The sequence below is a fragment of the Vicia villosa genome, linkage group LG5 (assembly GCF_029867415.1).
Source record: "Vicia villosa cultivar HV-30 ecotype Madison, WI linkage group LG5, Vvil1.0, whole genome shotgun sequence".
NCBI classification, from domain to species: Eukaryota; Viridiplantae; Streptophyta; class Magnoliopsida; order Fabales; family Fabaceae; genus Vicia; species Vicia villosa.
In genome coordinates this window covers 46,235,107-46,252,166 of record NC_081184.1, presented here as the reverse complement: position 1 = coordinate 46,252,166, position 17,060 = coordinate 46,235,107, and the positions used below count along the sequence as shown (strand labels likewise).

General features: G+C 36.0%; 2 pseudogenes; both read left to right on the top strand.

Moving 5' to 3' along the window:
• The first annotated feature begins 5,579 nt into the window (after window positions 1–5,579).
• Window positions 5,580–7,248, top strand: LOC131604601 (uncharacterized; annotated as a pseudogene).
• Window positions 7,249–7,299: 51 nt separating this feature from the next.
• LOC131604600 (uncharacterized) overlaps window positions 7,300–17,060 on the top strand; it is a 47,128-nt pseudogene continuing 37,367 nt past the window's right edge.

Genomic DNA, 17,060 nt, shown 5'->3' with positions numbered 1-17,060 from the left:
GCTGTCAAGCAACAATTTCTATTGCATGTTCTACTACAATTTCTATTTATCTTTAAAGATGCTTTTTCAATACCAGGCCTATACAAAAATGTTTCTTCTGTATTGTTTGGGCGGGAACCTAGCAATTCAATTTTTAGAATAGTCAAACCATGCCTTTGTTCAACAGTTTATATAAATTATATATTTCAGTTCTTTTCTCTAATGGTATATTGCTATTGCCCTTTGGTATATTGTTGTGCTAATGGCTAAATACCTCTGCTGTATTTCTACTACAGATCTGCGGTTCAGATCTTGGTTGTTGGAGTCTACCTTAATTTTGGATGCAAAGAGTACAACATCAAATCAGACTTAAATGCAAGGGTAACATGAACACGGTAAGGGTTATGCTTCTCATTAAATGCAGCACATTTCATGTACCTTTTCAAGAATTACAGCTGCACTTTACATACATTGTCAAAATCAAAACATGTACCAGCTGCACATATGGACCTTTTGCGCAGAATACTTACTTATTTAGCAGTAGAGCAGTCTGTTGCAAATTATAGGGTGGCACTCTATTTCCAAATTCATCATTAAATATTGTTTCCCGTATAAAAAATTAAATAATGGTCAATTGAACTTATATGTTATTTGGACAAATTATCTATGGTAGTCTTGCTTTTCAGAACAACTGCCCAACTGTTTTTTAGGAAATACCTTTATTTATTATGTTTACTTATTATATGTCAAAAGGGCAAACTAATAGAACTGGATATTATAATGGAAGACTTACATTTTTTTTTATTTAGTGGCATATACTCAGGAAAGCCTGTTAGCCTTATTTATTGTTAGTACATTCATCTCTTAAGAATTCTTAACAACTTACTCGAAAACTTTTCACACCCTCTGTCAGAAATATTGCATCTATTAAGATTTAAGTTTGACAGTGCAGGAAGCTCTGGCAGGAAACATAACAATACTAAATTAGAAATCCAATGGGTATTACGTCCTCATTAAGTTATTATATACTGGAAAAACATGATTAAGTTACACTTTGTACATCCAATGAACAGAGTTCATTTTATTATGATAATATTAACAAATAGCAGTTGTTTCTAAACATTTATACTTTAAAATTGGAACCCCTCTATTTAAATGACTCAAGGAAACACATATATTAGAAACTCAATGCTACTATAGGAGTGACAATGTGGTTTTGAGTAGTAATATAAGGGCTGGAGATAATATCGGTTGTGGGTTCAATATTCCCCAATAACATTTCTAACAGATTATTACTAGCACTTGTCATTTCAAAGAAAATTAAAAGAAACTCAATGCTATGGACAGTTGGACACTATTAGAAACAACATTTTGGTTCCTTTTGTTAAAGCATTAAAGCATTTTGGTTCCTATTGTTATAGCTAACTTTTTTCAGGCTATAATTACATTCATATCAAAGGAAATTTCTAATTTTACCCCAAGTAACTATCTAATGGAGCCCACCTGATATGGAGCCCACCTCATATACAAAACGGCTAAACTAATAGAACTGGTTTTTTTAAAGGAAGAGCTAAAATTAATGTAAAAATTTGGTCAAAATGTTGTAATCCTCAAAATGATTCTAAACTTTACCCATGTATGGATATACTAACTCTAAGTTCATAACAATATAAAAAATTGTAGGAAATCTTGGACTTGCCTTGGACTAATATTGCATTTGCATCTTTGAGTACATGGTTGACAATATTGCCTCTGCTAACAGGTGAGTATATTTTCTCTTAACTCATGTTCTTTGCATTTGAATGAAATCTACGTGTTGGAAATCATATATGAGCCTCTGGACTTTTTCCAAGACTGAACTGGACACAAGAACTTGTGAGTTAGTGTGCATATTTGTTAGAACCTACATAGGCTTAACTTCATGTGGTTAGAACATAAATACAATATTTTGAATAAACTGACCTTGAGATTGACCTCATTCTATAGCAGGCCTATAACAAATGCATGGATACAATGTTTCTTAGCAGGAACTTATATTCTTTAGTTTGGAAGTTAGCTCATATAACTTGCTGCCATATGAGTAGTTTCCGTATATAGCTTGAACTTGGTTGGTTGCACTCATTTATTATGCAGCTGGTTGGTTACTTATTAAATTTGGTTGGTGTGTTAATTATTTTGGTTGCAATAAATGAAAAATACACCAAGTTCCATGTTCTAAGACATGTTATAAATGAGTTGAGCATTTTGCAGTTGATACCATATATTAGATTGCAATAAATACATAAGCTTAAATTTTTTTTCCTAACATATGTTTAATACAACTGTGCCAAATAAGTCTTACTTATATTTAGATATCAGAAACATATGAATAGATGTCAACACTGTTTTGGTGAACTTATAGTTGGTTTGTACTTACAACTAATTTGTCTTGCAAATATTATGTAGGGTGCATATGTAAGCAAAATGGATAGTCTTGAGAACGTTGATCTAGGGAAAGAAGCAAGAGCGCGACGATCATTGGTTTTGAAAGAGAACCGTTCAAAGCGTCAGAAATATAGTCCTCACCAACCGATAAATATGGATACAAATCCTATGGTGCCTATCTCAATGACACCTAGACAACCATTGGGCGAGCTGACTCCGTCAATTCAGAACCAAAATTCTCAGTCCCACCTAACCAATGAGACATTTTATAATAGACGACTTTTTCAAGGTTCCGAACCAAGCCCATCAAGAAATTGTTTTAAAACAAATGTGCGGAAGTGCCATATAGAGACGTTAGGAACAAATTTATTGTCTAAGTTTTCTTCCAGTGCAGCCGTGTTTGACTTTGGAAGTTCATCTAATACACCAACATTAGAGACTTCTTATATTGGCCCAGGAAGTAACAATGACGCTAATGTAACCAACCATCTTAACACATCTGCACTTCAAAGGCTGCCTGCAAAAAGACCGGACTCTGCGGTATCTCAAATTGTGTATGTTTCAGTAATAATTTGTTAGTCATCATGTTTGCAAAATATTGCTTTTATCAATACTGCACTATTTCATTTTTCAAACTTTGTCAAAACAATACATATGATGTTATGTGCATTATGGTTATACTAATTTGATACATTTAACTGCTACTTTCTTTTAATGTGTCAAACAGAAGAGCAAGAGCAAACACGCCAACATGGGGCAGGCCTAGAAAGCAGTTGGGTGTTCCGAATATAGCAAATCACTTAAGCAGGAATGTGCCTATCCAAACAAAACCGACTGGGACAGATGCTCCTAAAATGTCGTATGTACTTAGAACCTTTTTATTTTTATTTTTATAGCAGCTGAAAGAAGTACAACATATATGTTCCATCTGCTCCTTATAGTTGTTCATTTATAACATATTGTTCCATCTTGATCACCCAAGGTGCCAAACTGCCACTATTCATCCCGTCACCAATGGAGTCAATTCCTTGGTACCTCACATAATAGGACTAAATGCGAATGAAACACCTACCTCGGCTGCAACACATCCTATCCTGACAACCAATCCGTTATGTTCCGTAAATCAAACGTCGTATGATGAATTACAAAATCTATATCTTTTATATGTTCATTATGTTGTCTAAAGTTGTTATCACCATTTATATAACCATTTCATTCATGTTTCTATAAGAATTGTACAACAAATAGCAAAATAACACTAATGGCATTTTCATTAAAGTTTCTTGCTGTGGTGCTGTTTTGAAATTGCAGCTGTCCAAACAACAACAAACCAGGCAGGGGTCGGCCTAGGAAGCAACTGGGAGTTCCCAACCTGGCTATCAACTTGAGCAAAAAGTTTGCGGTACAAACGAATAAACAACAAACACAGTCTGAAAAGGACACACCAGTATCAACATCACAACATAGGGACATGCTCGATGTATTTTAAATGAAAATTGTAATATATACAATCTGCACCCCAACCTTAGAAACTCTACACAACATATATCGTGGTTCCCATAACTTATTTTCATTCAGGAGTGACAGTCGACCAAGCATTTCAAATATGCAATTTGATCAAACCACGAAACAAACTTACACAAATTTTGCTACTCCTGTCTCACAATCCACACATAGTGCCAATCATAGACCAGAGCCATCATGTCCTGTTTTTACGCCAGCCGTCAATTTGGATTTTGAGAGCGACTCTGGAGAGGATAGCGACTATGACCGTTCGCAAGTAAGTTTAAATCTATGGTCCTTGCATTCTGGAATTGTGGAATAATCATTATTGCTATCATTAACATATATGGACAGTCTAAGCCAATTTTTATGCTAATCTTTGTATTACACCAAATTCTCTCTTACTTTGAATAATAGCATATTTATCCAAAGAAGACGAATGGTCAGAATCGGAAGATGTTGCAGCACCATTTACAATTCACGACAACTATAGCGGAACTTCCGAAGGTATGAAGTGAATATCAAATGGCATTACATAGATTTCTCAAATTTTTGCATTATAAATTATTCCGCAGAATGCATAAATATTGTATTCATTGTGTAGATTATTACGATGTCGGTGACCCTCTAATAGAATGTCGGTATTGTAAAGCAATGATGTGGTATCAAGAAAGGATGCACAAGAGTTCCCATGCAGCCAATCCGAAATTTAGGCTTTGTTGTGGAAATGGGAAAGTAGAACTTCCATTGCTAGAACAGCCACCAAGAGTACTAGCAAAACTGTTGTTTGATAACGATAACTTAGACAGCAGGAAGTTCCAACATCAGATTCGAGTTTACAATATGATGTTTGCCTTCACATCACCTGGAGCAAAGCTGGACAATCGTTTTAACAATGGACGCGGGCCTCCAACAATTAGGATACAAGGTCAAACATGTCATCGAATTGGGAGTTTGTTACCTCCACAAGGTCAAAAGCCGAAATTTGCTCAATTGTATATTTATGATACGGAGAATGAGGTCCATCATAGAATGCAAGGACTAAGGTAACAAGAATCTTACCAAATTGATGTTTTACAAATCTTATGCTATTTCATGCCTTATGGTTTACAAATTCATTACATAATTATTAGTTTTTAAATTAACTACATGGCAGGAACTCCAAAAATATTGATGAAATGGTTGTCCAACAGTTGTCTGATATGCTGTACAAATGCAATCCTCATGCTAAGAGTTTCCAAATGGCAAGGGAGTGGTTAGACGATGGTGAAACTCAAAACCTTAAGTTGAGACTAATTTCTAATAGATCCACAGATGGGAGAGTATATAATAAACCGACTGTTTCTGAAGTTGCTGCCTTGGTTGTCGGTGATATTGACACAGCAGAAATGAGGTTTATTCTAATGCAGACAAAAGGAGGACAGCTTCAGAGAATCAATGAGCTTCATGCAAGTTACATGGCTTTTCAATATCCTTTGATTTTTCCATACGGTGAAGACGGTTATAGGCCTGATGTAGCTCATAAAGACTTGCCCATCCATGAAAACAGCATAAGAAATAGGCTTACCATTAGAGAATGGCTTGCATTTCGCATTCAAACAAGGTTTACTGAGGCTAAGACTTTATTATCTTCTAGGAGGTTGTTCCAACAATTTTTGTGCGATGGTAACACAATGTTAGAATCCGAGAAGTTAGAATGGCTTAGAAAAAATCAACCAAAGCTTAGGGTCTCCAAGTACAAGTCTCTAAACGAGGAAGGTGATCAAAGTCAAGTTCCTGGGTCAACCATAGGCAAAAGAGTTGTTTTACCATCCTCCTTTGTCGGCGGTCGTAGGTTTATGGATCAATGGTATTATGATGGTATGGCTATTTGTAGTAAAGTTGGCTTTCCTGATTTGTTCATTACATTTACCTGCAACCCAAATTGGCCTGAGATTCAAAGAGTACTTGGTCCTCTTCATTTGAAACCACAAGATCGACCGGACATCATTTCAAGAATATTCAAAATCAAGTTTGATCAATTGTTGACTGATTTAACCAAGAAAGGTGTCCTAGGAAAAGTGCTTGCCTGTGAGTTTCGTCTTTAACTTCTCTTATACTTTGTTGCATTAATACTACTACTACGATATTGTGTTAATTTACTTATGTCTATGAATGCTAGATATGTACACCATTGAGTTTCAAAAGAGAGGATTGCCGCATGCCCATATTTTGATCTTTTTGCATCCTTCAAACAAATATCCAAGACCCGAAGACATTGACAAGATAATTAGTGCTGAAGTGCCCGATCCGTTAACACATCCTCGATTGTAAAATTTGGTCAAATCTCATATGGTTCATGGTCCTTGTGGTTTGGCAAATGTTAATTCACCTTGCATGAAAGATAGAAAACGCTCCAAGTACTTCCCCAAAAAATTTCAACCCGCCACTATAGTGGACCAAGATGTATATCCTGTTTATAGGAGAAGAAACAACGGTCACACGATTGAAAAAAACGGGGTCATCTTTCATAGTGGTCATGTCGTTCCTCACAATCCAAGTTTATTGTTGAAGTACGAAGCCCACATCAACATGGAATGGTGCAATCAAAGTACTTCTATCAAGTATCTTTTCAAATACATCAACAAAGGTTCAGATCGAATTTCTGCTGTCATACACGGTTCTAACAAAGACAACATCGACGAGATCAAGCAATATTTGGATTGTAGATACATCTCCCCATGCGAGGCATGTTGGAGGATATTTTCTTATTCTATACACGGAAGAAAACCAGACGTAGAGAGATTGTATTTTCACATGGAAGGTGAAAACTCCGTTTACTACAAAGACTATGAGCAAGTTGGTGATGTTTTACTCAAACCAAGTGTAACCGAGTCAATGTTTACATCTTGGTTTGAGGCTAACAAAACTTACGAAGAAGCTAGATTACTAACTTACGGTGACTTTGTTTCTAAATTTGTTTATCATAAACGAAGCCGAAGTTGGAAACCCTGGAAACGAGGGTATACAATTGGAAGACTTATTTGGGTTCCTCAAAGCATAGGTGAATTGTTTTATTTAAGGATGATGCTCACTGTGAAGAAAGGCCCTTTATGTTATGATGACATCAAAACTATTGATGGCAAAAAACATAAAACTTTTAGAGGAGCGTGTTTTGCTATGGGCTTTCTACAAGATGATAGAGAATTTGTTGAGGCAATAAAAGAGGCACATGTTTGGGGATCTGGGTTATTTTTACGCAAGTTATTTGTTACGATGTTGATGTCGTCATCCATGAATAGACCGGAACATGTGTGGAGGTTGACTTGGAAGTATTTATCAGATGGCATTCTTTATGATTAACGATTATTGGCAAGAGATCAAGGTATTTCATATTAACTTCTTATAAGAATTATGTTTCCACCGTCCATTAAATGCTTTTCATTCTGTATGATAAAATATTAGCATTATGATATGATAAGAATAGTGATGCGGAGCTTGAATAGTGATGCTCAGCTTGACACTTTATAACCTATTTACTGATAGCTTATAAATATTAACTACCAGTAACGATATAGTGATGAGGAGTTTGAAACATCATACTGTTAGCTTATATTATAACAGGAAGTTATATACTTATATATTGTTAGTTTATATTCTTTAAATTAGCTTATATTATAACAGGAACTTATAAATTTATATATTGTTAGTTTATATTCTTTAAATAAACAATGCCATAAACTAGCAGTACCTATTAAGTGATGCGGATCTACAAACTATATCCATTAGAAGGAATTTATATTCTAACAGTATATTATTTTATTTATTGTAGGGTTGACATTAAGTGATGCGGAGCTAAAGGAACTAACTTTAATGGCTATTCAAACACTATTACAAAACAATAATAAAAGTTTGAAAGATTTCAAACCAATGCCATATCCCAAGGATTTTGTTGTTTCCTTTATAGGAAATCGACTTCTCTATGATGAACGTCAATACGATGTTCTCGAACAACAACAACTTTTTTCTAATTTGTACTCATCTTTGACAGGTAATCTTAATCTACTTAACCAAGTGATTATAAGAATATCTGCATTTACATTGTGGTCATGTTATTTCCCATGCTTCTGTATTTTGTAGATGAGCAAAAAAACATTTTTCATGAAATAATGGATGCTGTCGATAAGCAACGAGGTGGGGTATTTTTTTTATATGGCTATGGAGGAACTGGTAAGACCTTTATGTGGAACACTTTATCAGCTGCACTTAGGTCTAAGAAAAAAATTGTCTTGCCGGTTGCATCAAGTGGGATTGCAAGTTTACTGTTACCAGGTGGCAGAACAGCTCATTCTAGGTTTAAGATTCCTGTCCCTACTTTAGAAAATTCTATTTGCAACATTAACAAAAAAGATGATCTTGCTGAGCTTCTAAAGGTGACAAATCTTATAATATGGGATGAAGCTCCGATGGCTAACAAATTTTGCTTTGAGTCTCTTGATAAATCCTTGAAAGATATTATGAGCGGAATGCCTAATGCATCTCAGAAAATATTTGGAGGTAAGGTTGTCGTCTTTGGTGGTGATTTCAGACAAATGCTCCCCGTTATACCAAGAGGTACTAGATCTGATATTATCCATGCAACAATCAATTCTTCTTATATTTGGGACCACTGTAAAGTCTTGAAGCTTACAAAAAACATGCGGTTACAATCTGTTGCAAGTGCTTTTACTTCTGATGACATTAGGAGCTTTTCAGAATGGATTTTAAATATTGGGGATGGGACCATGTGTGAGCCAAATGATGGTTATGCTGATATTTCTATTCCAAATGAGTTTTTAATTTCAAACTTTTCAGATCCCATTAAGGCAATTGTGGAGGATACCTACCCTGATCTTATTCATAACTATCTTGATTCTGACTATCTCCAAAGTCGTCCAATCTTAGCTTCAACAATTGAGGTCGTTGATGATATCAACAAATATATCACAAACCTTCTTCCAGGTAACAAATGAATACTTATATTGAATTTGTCCTCAAACATAGGAATTACTTGGTGGTCGAAATCATTTATGTAATGTTGAACTTTTTGCATCTTTTGTAGGAGAAGACAAAGAATACTTCAGTAGCGATTCTATAGATAAATCTGATGCTACTAACTTTGATGCATCTCAGCATGTCACACCTAAATTCCTTAATGCTCTCAAAACTTCTGGATTGCCTAATCATTCAATTAGGTTGAAAGTTAGCGTCACAATAATGTTAATGCGCAATCTAGATCAGTCCGAAGGCTTGTGCAATGGGACACGACTCACTGTAACCAGACTTGTATCTCATGTCATTGAAGCTAAGATCATTTCTAGAAAAAATGTTGGTAACATCATTTATATTCCTAGGATGTCATTGTCTCCCTCACAATCATCATGGCCATTTAAATTGGTTAGACGCCAATTCCCCATTATGGTCTCATTTGCCATGACAATTAACAAGTCTCAAGGACAATCTGTTGACAACGTTGGTTTGTATTTGCCAAAAGAAGTTTTTAGTCATGGTCAATTATATGTCGCAATCTCAAGAGTTAAATCAAAGAAAGGATTAAAGATTCTTATTCATGATAAGGATAGAGAACCAATGTGTAACACCACTAACGTTGTGTTCAAAGTGTGGTGTCGTTTTTTTTACCTCCCCGTTTCACTTGGGAGGACGGCACGCTAGACCCTTCACGCGAAATTTGGAAGGAGAATGCGCCCGTGGTGGGATGAATTTTGTTTCAGTTCTTCCTACGATATCACACGAACTTTCTTATTGTCCTACGAGTAGGAAAGGGAAAAAAAGATCTCAACTAAACCCTAGGAGTTTGCTAAGTGTGGGGATTTCACCTAGACTAGAAATTCTGGAGTCCGGGAGGTCGGTTATACATAGGGAAGTGTTTAAACACCCTACATATCTGTAGTACTCTACAGGAACCTTCTCTGTGTCTAAATGTGTTTGTGCTGCTAATGATTATTGGGAAAGTTTCTCCTTTGTATTAGGAGAAGGAATTGAATTGAATAAAAGAAAGACAGACAGACAGACTGACTATTTTTGGTATTTTATTAGCTCGCTGAGATTCCTTGTGAACCTCATGCCTACATATCCCTAATGGAAGTCAGAGCTTAATGTAGTTCGGGGAACTAATTAATTATTAATTAATTTCGGGTGCCTTGCTTGAAGCTCAAGGTTGAAGCTTGAATTAAATCTCTGTTTACAGTAAAGAGACATGAATTTATATTTACAGAGAGGTATTTCTACTATTCCACCACAAACATTAAAAGAGTGACAGAATAACTGAATTCATTTCATTCAAGAGGGGGACCTTACTTGTGTATGTGCAAGTATACTAGTCAAATGCCTCTTAAATGAAAGAAAGATGCTCATCCAAATTAGGGAAAGTTACCACATGTCTGGGTTTTACTGCCAGCTCATGCCTTTCAAAATCCTAAATGGGAGACTTGATTAAAATGAAATGTAATGTTTGTTTGTTTGAATGTGGTGAGATAGAGGAAAGATCTCTCTATAGAGATAAGCTATGTCTATCTACTGTATAAAAGATTTGATTTTTAGCTGGCTTGTATGAGGCCCAAGCTTGAGGCTTTTTGATTGATTGATTATTATTATGACTCTGGGAGAAACCTCCACTGGGGATTAATTTACAAGGGTTTTTTATGTTCTGTACTAAGCCCAGAATTGAGACTGTCTCTACTTAGGGAAAATCTATTTTGATGGGTTTTATTTGGTGTTCTGTACAAAGCCCAGAATTGAGGCTGACTCTAACTAGGGGAAATATTAATTTCTGCCTTGTATGAAGCCCAAGGTTGTGGCGGACTCTTAAATAAACTGAGTATGGATGACTTTATGGGGAAAAGATCCTAGATGTTAGGAATCTTTGACACATGAAATATGGTTTATCTGCCTTGTACAAAGCCCAAGGTTGTGGCTACCTGAATGATGAAGGACTCACTGGGGAGACTCTATTATCTGCCTTGCACAATGCCCAAGGTTGAGGCTGACTATTAACAAAGGGGGTTTTATTGTTTTGGTGCCTTGTATGAAGCCCAAGGTTGAGGCTAACTGTTTTTGTTGGATGTTGACTCTATTGAAAGATTTATTTATTAAAAGACTGTTTTTTTTTTGGAAGCTAACCCTTTCCAGGGGTTTTGACTCAGCTGGTGAGTTTATCTTTTGAAAATAATGATTTTTGGAAGCTAACCCTTTCCAGGGGTTTTGACTCTTTTGGGGAATTATCTCTTAAGAGAATGAATCTTTGGAATTGAAGGAGTGATTTTGGAGGCTGACCCTTTCCAGGGGTTTTTGTTAAAATGAAGGAATGTTTGGAGGCTAACCCTTTCCAGGGGTTTTTGTTAAAATGATTGGCAGAAAGATTATCTAGTGGAGACTTCTTGTTTAAAGCCCAAGATGAAGGCTGACACTTGCTGAGGATAAGCAAACATGAATCCTAGACTCTGCTAAGGAAGGTTAATGAAGATAAGGGTGACAGAGACTCTCCATGCCTCTCATTCCAAAAGGTGTACTCAATGTAAAATTGAGACAATCTTAGCTTGTTTAAAGTCTGGTTTAAATTGGAAGAAACTCACCAGGGTATGTTAAAAGGTGACTAAAGACCTGTTCCTATGTTTATAAGAAACCTGGTGGGTCCTTGTATACAAGCTCAAGAGGAAGCTGGAAATGCTTTTAAGAAGCATGTGGGTCCTTGTACGAAGCCTAAGAGGAAGCTAATCGAGGGTCATCGAGGGTCCTTGTTATAGCACAAGAGAAAGCTATGTGGTTTTGAACTTATTTTGGCTTTAAGCAAATGGGTAAGAGGTTTCACCGGGAATAATTCCTCTTTGGGTGGATGTGTCCTATTTTGGGTTCTAAGGCTTTTACCAAGATGTTTCACCGGGAATAATTCATCTTGGGGGGTTTGAACTACAGATCTCTAATTAGGAAAGAGCCTTCACCGGGAAGACATTCTCAATCCTAGGTCATATTCCTATAATATATATAGTTTAACTGTCCTAGGGTTTACACTCAAACGTAGTTCTAATATATATATATAAACAGTTCTATATTTGACAGTAATTTAAATAAAGACTGTAAATTGAAAGCTTGTAAAGCCTAACCTGGATGGAGTGGAGGCCTTTGAAGAAGTATGTACAAAGCCTTACCAGCAATTGATGGATAACAGTTGAATATATATGATAAACAGTTAATGGTTTTTGAAAACAGAAGAAGTGATGATGGACAAAGGTCACATAGGTATCTGAAGAGTTTCACCGGGAATAATGCCCTTCAAATACCAGAAGAATGTTTTGAAAACAGAAAGAAGATTTTGTAAATACAGTTTTGGAAAACAAACTAAGAAAAGAAAGAAGGTGTTGGGACTTACACTCTATTAGAGGCCCACTTAAAAATGATTTATTGTTTATGAGAAACAGTTGAAAATGATTGAAATGATATAAGGTTTTGTTGTTTGAAAACCTTAATCATCTGTTTAATCAGAGATTGAAAACAGTTTTGAATATTGGCAAAAGTCAACTTAATTAAGGCAAAGATGAAATCTATACCTAATTAAGACCTAAATAATTAGGGTTTTATCATAAAAATATTTACAAGATGATTAGGTTAAAACAAAATGAAAATATATATATTTTAAAGTATTTAAGAAAACACTTAAAACATACTATTTTAAACCTAATTAAAATACATGAAATAAATAATATTTTTATGATTTTTTTGATTATTCATAAAATAGGTATATTAAATAACAAGTGTGTGAAAAATGAAGTGAAAATGGATTAATTTGATAGGTTAAATAATTATGTGAAGTTTGTGAATAAAACAAAGGAAAATAGTGATAAAAAATTTGGGTTTGTCTCCTTCAAGGCTTGAACCCACGCCCTATAGATTACCAAACAAAACAAATACCAACTGGGCCACGCGCGTGGCTTGTTTGAGAAGGGAGCCCATATGATTATATGTAGACCAAAGCAATGAATGAGCTAAAAAGAAAATAAATGAACAAAAGGTTTGAGGGGGGGATCGAACCCCAGACCTAAGACAAGGCAAGGCTTTTGGACGCGCGCTGTAACCATTGGGATACTACGATGAATTCGTAGATAACACACCCATCATTCAAAATAAAATAAACTCGTTTCTGGGAAATTCAAAAAAATGGCGCCACCATCTTCATCTTCAACCTCAAGCTTCAAATTTTTGAATTTGCTATCTCCTTCGTTTCTCAACCAAACTTAAAGATGTAAACATGGATTTTGCTCGTTTTTGAACGAGGATCATGATGGTGTCCTTTAATTTTATTTATTTTCAGTATAACATAAAATTCGCAAGCATGAACACTAAGAACCCTAAAACTGAAATTAAACATGAAATACTATATATGCATGATTTGATGCAATTGATTGAGGGCTAATGATCTATGAAGGTGCAGAAACCAACTGGTAACTTCATTTTAAATTTATCATGCGTGAATCATAGAGTTTGAAGCTTTTGAAACTTACCTGAAAAATGAAGATTTGGCTCTGATCAAAAGGTGTTACAGAGCTGTTGTAACGATCCAGATAGCTTCAATGACTCCTTTGGAAGGTGTTGAGATGCCTGGCTTGGATTGAAAGTGCCCAGAACTTCTTGCTCGACCCCAACTGCAACAGCTTCAAGTGAGAGGTGCAGATGATGATGTTAGAACAAGATTTGTTCTGATCAATTATCTTAGTTTTGATGATAACAATAATATGAATTTTGCTTAAGATAATATGGTACTCTAATCCAATGTAATTTCCCTTTCAGGAAATATATAAAGAGTACGCATAATTCAGCGCTCAGAAGCTTTGTCTCAAAGGGTTCAGCATGCAACATCAGAACATGGTCTGGCAAGACATCAGAAGATGGTCGAAGCAGAATCAGAACATGGGTCTATGGAAGCATCAGAAGAACAAGAGAACAGAAGCACTGAAGTTCTGATGGTATCACGCAACAGAAGCACTTCACGGTCAGAAGATCAGAAGATGCTATGCACCAAGCTGTTTGACTCTGATGATATTCAAACGTTGTATTCACAAACATCAGATCAGAAGAAAGTACAAGTGGCAAGCTACGCTGACTGACAAAAGGAACGTTTAAAGCTACTAAAGGCTACGTCAGTAGACACAGCGTGAACAAGGCTCGAGGTAGTTGACAAAAGCGTATAACATTAAATGCGATGCTGTACGGAACACGCAAAGCATTAAATGCACTCAACGGTCATCTTCTCCAACGCCTATAAATATGAAGTTCTGATGAGAAGCAAGGTTAACGATTCTGCACCAAAACAACTCATATCAAACTTGCTGAAACGCTGTTCAAATCTAAACTCAGAATCTTCATCTTCATCAAAGCTCACTACATTGCTGTTGTAATATTTTAGTGAGATTAAGCTTAAACGATTAAGAGAAATATCACAGTTGTGATTATCGCTTTTAAGAAGCATTTGTAATACTCTTAGATTGATTACATTAAGTTGTAAGTAACTAGAGTGATCGTGTTGATCAGAATACTCTAGGAAGTCTTAGGAGTGAACTAAGCAGATTGTAACTAGAGTGATCGTGTGGATCAGTAGACTCTAGAAAAGTCTTAGAGGGTATCTAAGCAGTGTTCCTGGAGTGATCAGTGTGTGATCAGTAGACTCTGGAAGACTTAGTTGCTGACTAAGTGGAGAACCATTGTAATCCGTGCGATTAGTGGATTAAATCCTCAGTTGAGGTAAATCATCTCTGCGGGGGTGGACTGGAGTAGTTTAGTTAACAACGAACCAGGATAAAAATAACTGTGCAATTTATTTTTATCTGTCAAGTTTTTAAAGCTACACTTATTCAAACCCCCCCTTTCTAAGTGTTTTTCTATCCTTCAATTGGCATCAGAGCGCCGGTTCTAAGGTGCAAGCACTTAACCGTGTTTAGAAAAGATTCAGGAAGAGAAAAACGCTTCAGTAAAAGATGGTTGATGAAAGTGAAAAGTCTACACCTACACCTGCATCTACATCTGGCTCTGCTGAGCAATACAACGGTAACAATGGTTATACTAGACCGCCGGTATTTGATGGTGAAAACTTTGAATACTGGAAAGATAAACCGGAAAGTTACTTTCTGGGTCTAGATGGTGATCTATGGGATCTTCTGATGGATGGTTACAAACATCCAGTAAATGCCAGAGGCGTAAAGCTGACAAGGCAAGAAATGGATGATGATCAGAAAAAGCTTTTCAGGAATCATCATAAATGCAGAACTGTTTTGCTGAATGCTATCTCTCATGCTGAGTATGAGAAGATATCTAACAGGGAAACGGCCTATGACATATATGAGTCCTTGAAAATGACTCATGAAGGAAATGCTCAAGTCAAGGAGACTAAAGCTCTAGCTTTAATCCAGAAGTATGAAGCCTTCAAGATGGAGGATGATGAAGACATTGAAAAGATGTTTTCAAGATTTCAAACTCTTACTGCTGGATTGAGAGTACTTGACAAGGGATACACCAAGGCTGATCACGTAAAGAAGATCATCAGAAGCTTACCCAGAAGATGGGGTCCTATGGTGACTGCATTCAAGATTGCAAAGAATCTGAATGAAGTTTCTCTGGAAGAGCTTATCAGTGCCTTGAGGAGTCATGAAATAGAGCTGGACGCAAATGAGCCTCAAAAGAAAGGTAAGTCTATTGCATTAAAATCAAATATCAAGAAATGCACTAACGCTTTTCAGGCTAGAGAAGAAGATCCTGAAGAATCAGAATCTGAAGAAGAAGATGAACTGTCTTTGATCTCCAGAAGGCTAAATCAACTCTGGAAGACCAAGCAAAGGAAGTTCAGAGGCTTCAGAAGTTCAAAGAGATTTGAACGTGGAGAATCTTCTGATGACAGAAGATTTGACAAGAAGAAGGTCATGTGCTATGAATGCAATGAGCCTGGACACTACAAGAATGAATGTCCAAATCTTCAGAAGGAAAATCCCAAGAAGAAGTTTCATAAGAAGAAAAGTCTTATGGCAACCTGGGATGAGTCAGAAGATGATTCAGACTCTGAAGATGAGCAGGCTAACTGTGCGCTGATGGCGACAGAAGATGACGAATCAGAATCTACATCAGAATCAGATTCTGAAGAGGTATTTTCTGAACTTACTAGAGATGAGTTAGTTTCCGGTCTAACTGAACTTCTGGAACTCAAGTCTCAGATTAGTCTCAAATACAAAAAGCTGAAAAAGCTATTTGAATTTGAAACAAAGAAGCTTGAGTTGGAGAATTCTGAATTAAAAGAAAAACTTTTAAAATTATCCAATATTGTTGGATCTCCTTCTGATTCAGAAAAATCCACTCCTAGTCTAAACCATATTCTGAAAGAATATGATTTAAGTTTCAGGAAGTTCTTATCTAGAAGTATTGGCAGAAGTCAGCTAGCTTCTATGATATATGCTGTGTCTGGAAACAAAAGAGTAGGCATTGGTTTTGAGGGTGAAACCCCATACAAACTTGAATCTGTTGATGAAATGAAATTCACATACAAGCCATTGTATGATCAGTTCAAGTATGGCCACTCCCATGATATTAGGCACACTTCACATGCTCAAAGTTTTCACATAACACACACCAAAAAGCATGTGACACAACCTAGGAAATATCATGAAACTCACATTAAAAATTATCATGCTGTTCCTCCTTCTGCTTACAATGTTAAACCTAAGTTCAATCAGAACTTAAGGAGAACTAACAAGAAAGGACCCAAGAAAATGTGGGTACCAAAGAAAAAGACTATTTCTTTTGCAGATTCTCTTGGCAACAAGGAAGATAAAAATCAACATGACATATCACCTGGACTCAAGTTGGTCTCAACACTTGCAGGGAAGAAAGATTGTCCTCCAAGTTCTGGTTCTTAAAACTGTTGAAGAAACTATGTTTGTAGGATTTCAGAAAAGAAAGTTTATTAGTCTTGGAACCATCTGTTTTCTTTGTCTTTAAAGCATTGATGTTTCATTCTTGGTTATTCTGAATGCTCTAAATGCTACAGAATATACAACATTGAAACATTGATTGTGGACGAATCAATAAATATCTGGTTTTGATGATAAACTTGTTTTTGATGAAACAAAGAAGCTTAAGAA